General features: G+C 37.9%; 1 non-coding gene across 1 annotated transcript; it reads left to right on the forward strand.

Annotated features, from left to right (window-relative positions):
- The first annotated feature begins 3,303 nt into the window (after positions 1-3,303).
- On the forward strand, positions 3,304-3,376 carry Trnam-cau (transfer RNA methionine (anticodon CAU)). The gene has a single exon. It is a non-coding gene; the product is annotated as a tRNA-Met (tRNA).
- Positions 3,377-14,705: the final 11,329 nt, after the last annotated feature.

Below are 14,705 nucleotides of genomic sequence, written 5' to 3' on the forward strand. Positions count from 1 at the left end.
ATAGTGTCCGACAGTATGCAATAGATGAAGAAGGTCCAGAACCGCATGTAAACCTATTGGACAGTATCCAGTCAGAGCACTTACAATTGCGGCGATATCGGCTTTGTCAAGAGCCAGTAGTCGTTAAAAATGAAATGAAAATTCCAAAAAGGCTGATAGAAGGATCTGGGTAAGATGGAAAGCCTTGGTGGCATACAGGATCGCCAAGATAATGTGAAAGGGAGCGGAAGGAAAACACTCAAGCTTTCTAGTCCCATAATGTCGAAAAAATAGCAGGACAGTTGTTGATCTAGTCACAGATCACAGTTTACTGGTATAACATGCGAGCCGTATGGGTATTAGTAACGATCGCACAGTTTGAACCTTGCTAAATTTCGTTCTGGATACTGTCGCAGGTTAAACTCCTAACTACTTAACCAGAAAAGGCCGTGACATCTCAAACATATGTCCAGTGTGCAATGAGTCCCCGCATGATATTAGCCACCTCTTTACATGCCCAGCTAACCGTACACTGGCTCTCTCTCTCTGACATCCTTCTCCATACGGTCTAACTCCGTCGAAACAGCAAGTTTCTTGGGCCCATCGTTGGATGACGTCGATGACAACTTATGTAGTCCTTAACATCCCAACGAGGATTAGGTACCCGTTAAAACAGCAAATCACACAGGTAAAAAGTGCAGAGAAGTAGGCATGAGGGAGAGACGTTGCAACTCCTTCGTTGCTCATGTCCTGCCTTATCAAGAACTTGGCTTAGATAACTAGAAGCATTCAAGAAACTGGAAGAAGTGTCAGAATTGGATATCAAAAGTCTATGAAATTCTCAAAAGACGTCAATTTGTATCAATAAACTTTCATCTATCATTGAAAAGGACCTCTAGGTCTATGTATGACATGACAGCTAGGCAGTGTAACCTAACCTACACTAATGCAAAAATAATGGTTTTTTTCTTAACGGACCTAAGGCATTACACATGAGTAAAATATGGGTTCTGTCACATTTGAGATAAAAAAAGATTTCAATTTATGTTAGGCTCCAGCCGAATACATAAATTTAGCTAACGAAGGTTAAGACAATTAAGCTTAGAATTTTTTGAATTCCTCACCGTAAAATTATTAGCAATAAAGCTGAACTGCATTTAACATTGAACAAACCGCATTTTTATAGGTTAAAGTGGGAGCGTAAAAACCGCCGCAAAACACATTTTAATCATTGTCGACAATTTGCGCAAATGAGTTAAATGCTTTACTCATTTTACACTTCCTATTTGCATGAAAACATACATATTTAGATATGAATGTGGATATAAGGTATGACGATCCAAAACTGCGACTGCAATAAAACATAATACACCGCACTAGACGCTAATGAATGCAACAAAGCACAAAATAAATTTAAAAAAAAAATTGTAAAAAACGAGTTTACGAGTGCCAAGATCAGCGCATACACACAAGCCAAGCGTCAGTTGCAGCAACCAGATCACTTACATGTGTACCTTTTGATACATTAGAGTGGAAAAAATGCCGGCGACGCATACTTTTGCTGAGTAAGATGACAAATTACACAGGAAAAACGAAATAAAGCGAATATGAAACCAGAAAAAACGTGTAAATAATGTAAGAAGGTGTGTGCGACAGAGTTTTTACTAAAATGAATTTCCAACGCACCGCTTACACTTACTTAAGTGACAACGAGTGAGATCAGCAGATCTGGCAACACACGCAGGCTGTGGAGAAAATGTTTGTCACCTTAGCAGTACAAAAACAAAATTTGTGCTATGTTTTCACGTTTCACTTTCATAATTACAACACGCTGCAACAACCAAAGTCAACGCTCTCACTGCAACAAGCAGTTGACCCCCTCTCTATGTAGAGGCTGCAAACGTTTAAGCTCCCTCAACCAACTGTGAGCAGCAGTGACCAACAGTGGGCAATGAAGTGACGTTTATACATACATATCTATATACTCCTATATATTATATATACCGACATATATACATATATTTTCCACGCATTCTACCTCCCAGTGTCCAGTCAATTAATTAAGCGAACATCAATGGACATTTACTGCAGCCGTGCTTATAATAAATATGATCTCCCTGCCTATAAAGCTCTCAATGATGATCGTCGAAGATCAATTTCAGCGGTCTACGCACTGTTGATCGGCATGCGTGGCAACGACGAACACATACCCGAGAATAAATAGTGAGTTGGCGTTAATTGAAACTCGCAAACTCGTCATTCGAGACATGTGCGTAAGGGGTGAGCCGCGATCATCGTCTAGTGATGGTGGCTTTAGCTAGTCATAGCGTTTGATATTAGAGCGTGAATGTGAGATTATTTCTTCTAACCTATAATTAACTATGAAAATGCTGTTGGTATCGATTAATAAAAACGTGTCACTGTCAGTGCTCGGCGCATGACAAGAAATTCTATTAGCGAAGCGCTTAATGAGTTGGTGCGCAGTCAACTTGACCGTCGCTGATGAATTGGTATAAAGTGCTAATTTCCTTGCGCTTGACTGATGGTTAGGCGTATGTGACAAAAAGTCACATGAAGTTGGTTGATATTGACGATTTTCGCAGTAGCGAGTGGGATTTGCTGCATAATAATGCGATTTATTAGTGGGTAAATGGTTTCAGAGATATGTGTATATTTTTAGGAATTCTTCAACTTAGTCTGATCAGCTACTCTCACAGTTGGTGAGAAAAAATTTTCAGAGACAGCTGTACCGATCGACTTGGAATTTTATGATCTATCATAATAAAAACTTATTTTGTTTTTGAATTTTAGTTAAATTTAAACAGAAAACCGCCAGACACTCTTTCTCATGGAAATCGGCTACGTTACCCAGATAAACAAAAATTTTTCGAAATAAATTATTAAAGTACTTAAACTCTGTGCAAAGAGAATGGCAGAAGTTCACGCAACTGAGAAAAGTTCTCTGATTGACATTCACTTGGGAGTGGCCAGAAAATAAAAAAGGAACTCTGCAAGTAGATATAACCACCTACGTTGTTTAAGAGTTGGACGATTCTTTCAGATCCCGAAGATAATTTTTTCCAAAAATAGCTTAGCATATTATTTTTTATCCAATTATAACACAGATAATATCATCGTTGTTTGCTAATCATTACTGTTGCTTTAATTATACTAACTTTACAGTCAATTTTTAAATTGTTTGACGCCATCAATCACGCTTAGAATTTTAAATATTTGTTGTATAATACATTACATTAATAATTCTAATAGTGTTTACTTTGAGAGTAATAACAGCTGACCATTTTCGCGCAACGTTCTCGAACAGCCTCGGTGGCGCAGTAGGCAGCGCGTAAGTCTCATAATCTTAAGGTCGTGAGTTCGAGCCTCACCCGGGGCAGTCAATTTTTTTTTTTTAATATATATTTTTTAATTTCGGATTAAATTTTTTATATATAATTAAATATATTAAAAAAAAAAAATTAATTTTTTTATTGAGAAAGTCAAAGTCTTTTATAAAATTTTTCAGTCAAACATAATAATTCGGCTATTTTTTCAATTTTCAAAAACTTGGTTAAAGTGGTGTTTACATTTTTTATACCAAGAGAAAGTAGAGACTTAAACTGAGAAAACTCTATCAAAAATTTACACGAAGGACGTGGAAAGTCGATTCGGCGCCGTTTGCAGCAACTCAGACTGACATATGGAACGACTTGGCGCCTTTTACGTCGAGACCTTGAATTAAAAGCGTACAAAACATAGCATAGAACTGAAACCGCTCGACCTTTCCAAGCGACATCGCTTCGCTCTATGGGCTCTTGAAAAGTTCCCAAGAGATTCGACGTTTTCGAGCACAATTTTGTTTAGCGACAAGACCCATTTCTGACTATATGGATATGAAACGTGGAAAATCGCCGAATTTGGGACAGCAGTCGGAAGAGATTCATCAATAGCTGCCATTTCATTTAGAAAAAAAAATGTTTGGAGTGGTTTGTTGGGCGGTGGAATCATCGGTCCATATTTCTTCAAAAATGATTCCAGTAAAAACGCAACCGTTATCACGCCATGATAACCGACTATTTGACGCCTGAAGTTGAAGCTCACGATCTCGGCGACATTTGGTTCTAACAAGACAGCGTCGCTTCCCCGCCATCGCATCAATCAATGGATTTATTGAGAGCACACTTTGGTGAGCAGATAATTTCACGTTTTGAATTGGTCAATTGGCCACCAGGATCGTGTGATATGACAACGTTAGACTTTTTTCTGTGAAGATATGTAAAGTCTAAAGTCTACGCGCAAATTCCGCTTCGATTCAGGCCTTGGAGCAAAATATCACGCGAGTAGTTCGTCAGTTACCAGTCAAAATGCTCGAACGAGTCAACGAAAATTGGACTCAACGAATGGACCATCAGAGACGTAGCCGCGGCCAATATTTGAAAGAGATAATAATCAAAAAATAAATGTCAAAGAATGTTCTCTCGAATGATGATAAACAATTTCCACTAAATTTGAAGTTTCTGTGTTTTTTCTTTCAAAAACATAGGGAGTCTCGAAAGGGATCATACTTTTTATATAAGTTATCGCGAAGAAACGACACACCCTAATTCCCGTCGTAATAAGAGCCTACCACTCTGCACATGTCGCTAAGTCAGCACATTTTGCGTGAGAACATTGGCCAGACATCTAAGTAAACAAACACCATGCACGAGGCGCAAGGTCAGCAAAACGTCAGCAGAGGAGCTACAACGCGATGCGGGTTGGTGGCTTGAGCTAAGTTAGGAATAATTTAATGGGCACTTTATACTTGACAACTAAGCCGTGATGACGGCAAATAAAATAACTTCAAATTGAATAATACATTTGAATAATTGGCGCCCAACGTGGGGCTCGCGAGTGAAAAGTTTAATAGAAAAATATAAAGTTCTTAACTCGACTCGTGTAACTACGACAGTTGGCTCACTTAAAATCGACAACAATCAACTACTTGGACTCAGCGTGGACTTAAAGAAGAGACAACCTTTGGCCCGATCAATTAACCGGAAGAACCTGAACCTAATTTTAATCTATTCAAATCCAATGGAAGGGTAAGTGAGATGCTCGTTTCCTGGAATAAATATAGCAATAATTGTGAATAAAATAAAGGAAAGTGACAGAACAAAAATTAATGAGTGAAGGTCTGGAAGACCTTTTTAGAAATTTAAAGTTAGGAAGTCAGAAAGCAAATATGAACACGGAACAAATAACCGAGTTAATTAAGGCGGAAGTTAGAAGTGCTTTGGCAGCACAAAGGTTGGAGTTCGATAGGAAGTTAGGAGCAATCCAAAACCAGGTGACAGGCAGCAGGCCAAAGGTAGAAAAATATCTAAAGGTATCTGTAAATCCACTAGTGACATGTGACATAACGCTTGATGCTATCAAATCACTTCCAGAATTTCATGGTCACATAGGCACATATGTGTCATGGCGCGAGGCGGCGCATAACGCTTATGAACTGTTCAAAAGGTACGATGGCAGTGAACGACACTACCAAGCAGTTACCATTTTGAGGAACAAAATAAGAGGGGCTGCCGATGCGGTCCTCTCATCGTTTAGTACTGTGCTGAACTTTAATGCCATTATAGCACGTTTAGACTTTACGTACGCGGACAAACGTCCCGTATATCTTATAGAGCAGGAATTATCTACCTTAAGACAGGGTTCTAGGTCCTGTCTGGAATTCTACGATGAGGTAGAAAAGAAGCTAACGTTACTAGCTAATAAGACTATAATGTCTTACGAGAGTAGCGTGGCAGAAATTATAAACGAGAAATATAGGGCAGATGCCCTAAGAGTTTTCATTTCCGGCTTAAGGAAGCCCTTATGCGACATTCTTTTCGCCTCACGGCCGTCTGACCTTCCGTCTGCTCTTGCTTTAGCACAGGAGGTAGACTCAAACCATGAGCGGTATGCGTTCGCGGCCAATTTTGCTGCCAGGAACGTCGAGGGCAACCACATTAAAAAAAATAATAATATAATTTCAAGCCAGAACAACCATAGGACAAACACTTATGATCCACCCTCAGCTCATAAGAGCCCACACTACTATAGTAATAGGCAGTACAAACCCGGACATGCACCTCATTTTACGGAAAATCAAAGGGTAAATAACGGACGTGACAACGACAGACTAGTCAGAGCGGAACCAATGGACGTTGATCCATCCTTATCGAAATTTAAACACCAATCGTTTGACAGAGACCGAGGTGCCTATCAAGGAAACAGTAATAGAATGCAACAGGGCTATCAACAAAAACGTCCAGCAAATTCTGGACGTTACACAGGACCAAAGATCCAACGTGTTAATCATCTGGAGGAGGAAGTTGAGCTACAGAGTGAATCATTGTACGGTGCAGAAGCCGAACAAGCGGCGGATGACGTAAGTTTAGATCAACTTAATTTTTTAGGGGAAGGTCCCTCCTACCCTGGATTTCAAAGTTCCTAGGAGGGAAAGAAGTGAAACTCCTTATCGATACTGGTGCGTCGAGGAGTTATATGAAACCAACACCGGCTTTAAGGACACAACATTTCAGGGACACATTCTCTGTAAAATCTATTCACGGGGTTACTTCTATCATGGAAAAATGCTACATGAAAATATTTGGCGTAGTGGCAGAATTTTTCATCTTACCGGACTTAACATCATTTGATGGCGTGATTGGGCTCGACATACTAAACAGGGTCCATGCGAACATTGACCTTAAATCGAATACAATAAATCATGATTTTGGTGAGGAGGAAATCTTCTTCATTTCCAGTCATGACGTAAGCCATCTTAGGCTTCAAACAAATCTAGTACCAACAGACGTTAGGGAAGATTTTTCTAGAATGATCAAAAGGATGAATAGGGTTTTTGCTGACCCCAATGAGGCACTACCGTACAATACAAAGGTGATAGCAACAATTCGCACGGAGGACGAAACACCAGTTTACTCAAGATTATACCCGTACCCACTGAGTGTAGCGGATTTCGTGGACAAAGAAATCAAGGATTTGTTAGCAAATGGAGTTATCCGGCCATCAAGATCACCCTTTAACAACCCTATATGGGTGGTAAAGAAAAAGGGGGTAGACGAAAACGGACAGGCGAAGCAGAGATTAGTTATAGATTTTCGGAAACTCAATGAAAAAACTATCGGTGATAAATACCCAATTCCCGACATAACAGGAATTCTTTCCAATTTGGGTGGTAGTAAATACTTCACCACTTTGGACTTAAAATCTGGTTTCCATCAGATTAAACTATTGGAGCGTGATAGGGAAAAAACAGCTTTCTCTGTCAAGAATGGCAAGTATGAATTTTGCCGGTTACCTTTTGGATTAAAAAACGCGCCGAGCATCTTTCAACGCGCCATAGACGACGTATTAAGAGAGCATATTGGGAAAAGCTGTTTTGTCTATGTAGACGATGTTATTATTTTTTCGGAAAACAAACAGCAGCATCTGAAAGATATAGAATCAATTTTAAATGAATTATTTAGGGCCAACATGAGAGTGTCAGTTGAAAAATCCAAATTTTTTAGGACTGAGGTCGAATACCTGGGGTTCTTAGTTTCACAAGGAGGAATAAAAACGTGTCCAGACAAAGTCGACACAATACGAAGTTTCCCTGAGCCCACCACTCTAAGGGGACTCAGATCATTCCTAGGTCTAGCGGGTTATTATAGATGTTTTATAAGGGATTTCGCTAGAATATCAAAACCATTGTCGAGCATCATGAGAGGCGAATACGGTCGAGTTACTGCGTCCCAATCAAAAAAAATCAGAATTGATTTGACGGACGAACAGAAAAAGACCTTCGAAACAATTAAAGAAATTTTAGCGTCAGAGGATGTAACCCTGACGTATCCAGATTTTAACAAACAATTCGACCTAACTACTGACGCGTCGGCTCATGCTATAGGCGCCGTCCTCTCTCAGGAGGGCAAACCGATTACCATGATTTCTCGCACTCTGTCCGGGAGCGAGGAGCATTACGCTACCAATGAAAGGGAATTGTTAGCTATTGTATGGGCATTGAAAGCTCTTAGAAACTACCTGTACGGCGTAACAAAACTTAATGTTTATACTGACCACCAGCCGCTGACCTTTGCGGTTTCGGATAGGAATCCTAATTCGAAAATTAAAAGATGGAAAGCCTTCATAGACGAATGCAACGCAAAGCTAATCTACAAACCAGGAAAGGAAAATGTGGTGGCAGACGCTCTATCTAGGCAACATATAAATGCTTTAGATAACACGAGCATCGAGACAATTCATAGCGAGGAATCATCAACCCATACAATTGAAAGATCGGAAAAACCGGTAAATTGCTTCCGCAACCAGATTATTGTGGAGGTAGGTACAGAACCTCAAAGAAAAACTTTTATAATTTTTGGAAAAAAGACAAGGCATATCATTTCTTACCGAGAAAAAAAGGATTTATTAGAACTTTTACAGGAGGCCGTAAACACAACAGCAGTAAACGCAATACACTGCGATCTGCATGCACTTGCACAGTTTCAGCACGAACTGGTCGAAATGTTTCCAACAGTTAAATTCAGACATACGGAGAAATTCGTTAACGACATTTCGAATCCGAATGAGCAGCAGGAAATTATCGCTGCAGAACATAACAGAGCGCATCGAGCAGCGCAGGAGAACACAAAACAAATTCTAGAGGATTACTTCTTTCCAAAAATGGAGAAAAAAGTTAAACAATTTGTGGGAAATTGTCGAACTTGCTCGCGGGCGAAGTATGATCGGCACCCAAAGAAGCAGCTTATTGCTCAAACGCCCATACCAACATATTGTGGAGAAATTCTTCACATTGACATATTTTCTACCGGGTCCAAGTTCTTCTTGACGTGCATCGACAAGTTTTCAAAATTTGCGATAGTACAGTCGTTGAAATCAAGAACGATAGTAGATGTCAAACCACAGCTCCTTCAGTTACTCAACATGTTTTTCGGTACTCGAATAGTTTATTGCGACAATGAGAAGTCGCTGAATTCACACAGCATCAAAGCTACATTAAAGAATCACTTCAATATCGACATTGCGAATGCTCCACCACTACATAGTACATCAAATGGTCAGGTGGAGCGATTTCATAGCACACTAATGGAAATAGCACGATGCCTTAAACTTGACAAAAATCTTGATGATGTTGAGGAAATTGTCCTTTTAGCTACGATTGAGTATAACAGGTCCATTCACACAGTAACGGGGATGAAGCCCCTTACCGTATTTCGTTCAATTAAAGATGACAACCAAATACCATGCCGCTTAAGAAACGCACAGGAAAGAGAACTAACAACTCATAATAAGAACAGGCAGGATAGGGAGTTCCCTGTTGGAGAAAAAGTACTTGTTAAAAATAACAGGAGACTAGGCAATAAGCTTACGCCTCTTTATACTGAGGAAGAGCTGGAAAAAGACATGGGTACAACAGTTTTAATAAAAGGGAGAAGGGTCCATAAGGACAACCTTCGTTAAACTTAATCTAGAACCTAGGCGTTTCTAATGATAAACAATTAACAAAAAATTTCATATATGTTTTTAGGATTTTCATAATTTTGGCCATATCAATATCGGTAACGACAGGAAGGTTAATCGACTATACCAATGCAAGGTACATTCCGGTGGTCGGTGAGGACCTTGTAATTTGGGAAAATTCAGGACACATCAAGCATGTTACCAACTTGACACTTTACGAATTACTGAGAGACGAGACAATTAATGCCACAGACCACTTTCCTCAGTCACATATGAGGAAGTTACTAGACGCGGACATAAACCAGATAAGTCGACTGATACAAATGATAAACGCTCACCACAGACAGGCGAGAAGCCTGAATGCCCTAGGGACAGTCCTGAAATACATTGCTGGAACTCCTGACCATGACGACTTCAATAGATATGAGCACAGAAGAACAGCTAATTAATACAGTAAATAAAATCCTGAAGAAAGAGAAATAAACACCGGTCACCTTTATGACATACTACTGGCTAGAAACAGAGCAAACAGAATTATAAATCATAACAGGAGACGAGCACTTCACTGACCTTACCGTGGCCGATGTTATGGCAGTAGCTAGAATTAAGATATTACAGTATAATAACATAATTTACATATTAAAATTTTTGCAGAAATATGGTGAATCAGATTATAAAAATTACAAAATTGAACTATTTTTAATATTAATAAAAAATAACTTCACTTCAGGTATATTCAAAGGTTTTAGTTACATTTATCATTGTAATTTTTGATTTTTTTGCTATTCCAGAGGGTCTAAATTATAAAAAATAATAATCTGCTTGCGATTTAATTTTTGCTAATTTAAATACAAATTAAACCAAAAACCTTTCTACTATTAGTGTTTTATGGCATTTTATTCCCCTTTTCTTGCAATCTGCACAACTAAGCTTGGAATTCCAATGCCATTTCTACATCCTTCTTGCCGTCAAAGACGCGCATTGTTTATCCACAATGAGGCATGCAACCGCTTAAACGATGTGCGTACGAATGATTGCGGGAATAAACGTTGAGGCAATGAGGAAATGCCTGAGCAGCTGAAGGCAGACTTGCTATGGGCAAAGTGCTTTTGAAAGAGTGATGAATATTGGCAAACGCAGAGTCAAAAAAAAAAAACAAAAAAGGAAGAAAGAAAAAAGAAAGTAATGGTAATTTAAAGAGAAAAAATAATGATTACAAAAAACGCTTAACGGAAAGAGTTATGGGTGTAGTTGATGTGAATAATTGCAAAAGCAACGCAGCATCAATTCCAGCGAACGCACATGAGGAAAAGCATTTATGTCAAATTTTGACATTTACCACATTTCTCAAAAGATGCATAAAACGCGAATAAAGGAAAACTTTTAATGGGTGGGTGTAGTCGGTACTAGAATGATGGAAGACGCACCCGTTGGAGTGGGAAGTGCGAAGCAATGTCAAGAAAATTGTGTGGTCTAAGTCAATACTTAGAAATTTAGAAAATATATACAATAATATTTCTTTTACAGTTATACTAAAGTAAAGGTACTCACATTTTCAAGAAAAGAACTCTTAATTAAACTCACATAAAAATATATATACAATTTCGTACATAATTCGTAGTTGCACCTTAAAAATATTGTTCGGACATACCTGCAAAGAGAAGAAAAAATAGAAAATTAATATTACAAATTAATCAGTTGGTCAAAAGTGCAGCAAAAAAAGGATTGGTTTAATGATCATAAACGCATAAGGCACATTAATGTGAATATTCTTAGAAATAATTGTTTTATATGCACAATTGTTCGCACCCACGCGGGCCCCCACAATTTAATTTTTTATTTTTATTTTTTTCGTAATTATTTCTCCAACTTTTACTGCGCGCTCAGCTGCCACTAGCACTGCACTCGCTCGCCACCTGAACGTGTTGCATGTGGCCATGCAAATGAATGTAAATGATTGATTTACCCTCGATTGACAACGTCAACATACCGACAAGCCCCTCTATCGAACTAACTATCTAACTTGATATCTATCTATGGCTTACTTCATTCATTTTGCGCGCTAAACGTGTGCATATCGCTCATTGACTGCATATTATAATAAATAAGACGTAGAGACAATAAAAAGCAATAACAAGAAATCATAACAGTAGCGTGGGCGTCCCCAAACAAAGCGTAGAGACAAATGTGGCAGACAACAAGGAGCGAAATGTAGAGTGATAAATGAAAATTTTACACGGGAAAAAAGTTTGCTTTGATAAAATTAGTAATCGAAAGAGACCGAAATTATGAGAAACAAAGATTAATTTTTATAAAAAAAAATCGAAGTACCTTTTCTACTGTTAGGAGCACAATTCTTCATCAAAATTATAGTAGGTTTCCAAGTAATACAGGTAACAATGATCTAGTTTCTTTAAGAAAAACCTGAAAACAAGTTGTTTGGCCAAAATGGATTCGAATTTAATATGTTGCATCCGGCTTGAGCACAAAACTATTTAAAAAGATATTCCTGTCTAGAAATTTACAAATTTTTCATAATTCGATAGCTTAGATATTCGAAAACATCTCTCTGAAAGGATTTTTCGAAATTCAAATTATTTTCGAAGTTATAGCCGTTTAAGTATGTGTCAACGGGACCGGTAAACGTCATCGAAGAACTTTAAATCCGGTTTCCTCGAAACTACTTTTTGAGGTGCTTTTTGACATCTCAAGTTCTACCTCCTTCAAAATTTGTTTAAAAAATACAACATCTATACATCTCTCTAACACGCCTGTCATTTGAGAAAATTTTAAGTATTTTTAAAGAATTCGAAAATGTCAAAGGGTTTGTTCAAGACGCCAGTTTTTGACCTTTTTTCTTTGATAAAAGACAATCTGATAGCAACACCTTAGGTTAGATTAGATTAAGAGGACAATCCTAAAACGGATCTCATTAAAAAAAGAACGTCGGTCCGTTGTGTTGCCTAAAAACTGGATCATTAGATCCATACAAATCGACAAAGCGCTTCGAGCCTATAACAAATTTGTGGAGACGGCTAATATGAGTTTCGGTGATGTCTTTTGGTTCGCCAAAAGTAAGATTACCATTGATTCCACCTCACTCTTTTACATACAACTTTAACAATTAGCGTCGGCAAGAAAGCCACATCTTTACTTATCAAGAATTTTTTCAATTTCTTTGTTTTAGATCATGTTAACCAGGAAGCACAGGTTTTTTTCAGCCCCACTGGGGCTTTATTTGAAAAATGCCTTAAAAAACAGAAAACTTTTCTGTGACAACACTAAACTCATACTCGAACTCTCAGAGAACTTTTCGGAACAACATGATTATGACAAGTTGTGATTATGCAGTTATCTCAAAAAATTCTTTATAGATTGGGTTTATGGATTTTAAAAATCGATTGCCTTATTAAATTCTACAACTCCTCTAGAATATTTCCAAGTTGATCCCATTAATAGTTTTGGAGATACAGCCTTGAGAACTTGTGCGCTTGAGGCTAGCTAGGCTAAGTGTACCGTCTTTGAACGCATTTTTCTCGAAACTGTGTTCTCGAAGTCGGCTGGATTCGTCAAGAACTAGTCAACCGTTCTTTATAAAATTTTACACAAGTGTTTGAGATACACTTCTTAAAGACTTGGACGAAGGAATTTTTTCGATTGCAATTATTTGAAACAAAAAATATATATTTAAAGATACACGTGGGTCATTGTAAAGAGAGCTATATATAGAACTCGAAAAAAAAGTTTTATAGTCGTCGGTGGTTTTGTGAAAAACAAGCTAAACTGTGGAACTGACTGAACTGAGCACAGTAAAATATTATTACTACGACTCTTTATGGTTATAAAATTTAGAAGATTTCAACGAGACATTAAATTTCTGTGAATAATACATATTCATAATTTCTCGCTGTGTATTCAACTAAATACCATATATAGAGGTATTTCATAAATGCAGTTGTAAAGTCATGAAAAATAATTGCCCTACATACAACAAACGGAAATAACACGTCACATGGCTAACGAGCATTACCAGATTTATGGGATTAACATAGGTCAAGTCATTGTGATCAATCAACAACCGAAAAGCAGCGATCGATGAAATGAAATTTTACAATAAAATCTAAGCAAGACTGGATATCAAAACAACGATAAAAATGCATCAAAAACGAGATGCAAAACACATAGAACTGCTGCGAGAACACAATATTGTAATAACAACCCTAAAAACATCAACACCATCAGCGGTCAACATAATTATTTATGCCTAACCTAAAAATCAACGTAGCTCTTTAACAAAATATTCACTACAACCGACGAACAATACGGAGGCACGTCAGCTTGTGGGTTGAGCTATTACTTTACATATGTATTTGATGTGCTGCAGTCAGTGGCGCATGCGCTGAAACACATACAATGAACGCTTACTCATTACCTTTTCATTAAGTTTGTGGTTAGAAGAGTTTTTGTATTTTTTTCTTTTTTTTTTTTGGTTATAAACGATTTTTTTTTTTAATTATTTTTATTTTTTATTTTTAACTCGACTTGTGCGTGGTATTTGTTTACTGCTGTGGCATGTCGACATGCTGCACATGTCACTTACGGGGCCGTCAGTGGCATGACAACGTGGCACAAATATTGCACAGTAGTTGACTTTATAAAACGCTTTTTGAAAGAGCGGAATGTTTTTATTATTCTTGAATGTGTTAATGAAGTCCAAAAGGGACCGACACCGACAAGATCACAAAAGCAAATATTAGTAATAAAAAAGTAAACGCTAAAAAATTTGCGAATAACCAGAAAGACAAATAGTGAGTTAGTCACTCCATCAAATAGTCCGTCGAGTATGTGGAACGAAAACGTATTCATAAACACTTCCGTTGACAGCTTTTGGCAAGCAACAGCCGACAGACGAGCCAACAATGGTTAAGCAACAAAGCCAGCGTGCAACCCACAACAAACAACATACGTCACATGTACAGCACATCTGCAGTGTGTTTTTTTATTTAGAATATATGAAATGCCAGAAATTATGCATTTGAAGCTTTAAATAGTCTGCGCATGCGCATTGACAAACTAATAGTCAAATCTTAAGGCCATAAGCTGACTAAAATATATCCAGATATATATTCCAGATTCGCACCAAAGCTCTGGCTCTTCGGTGTACTTCAGAAGTGGTAAAAGCTCTTTTTCAGAACATTATTTTTGAAAAGAAG

The sequence above is a fragment of the Bactrocera dorsalis genome, chromosome 4, assembly GCF_023373825.1.
Source record: "Bactrocera dorsalis isolate Fly_Bdor chromosome 4, ASM2337382v1, whole genome shotgun sequence".
Taxonomy (NCBI): domain Eukaryota; kingdom Metazoa; phylum Arthropoda; class Insecta; order Diptera; family Tephritidae; genus Bactrocera; species Bactrocera dorsalis.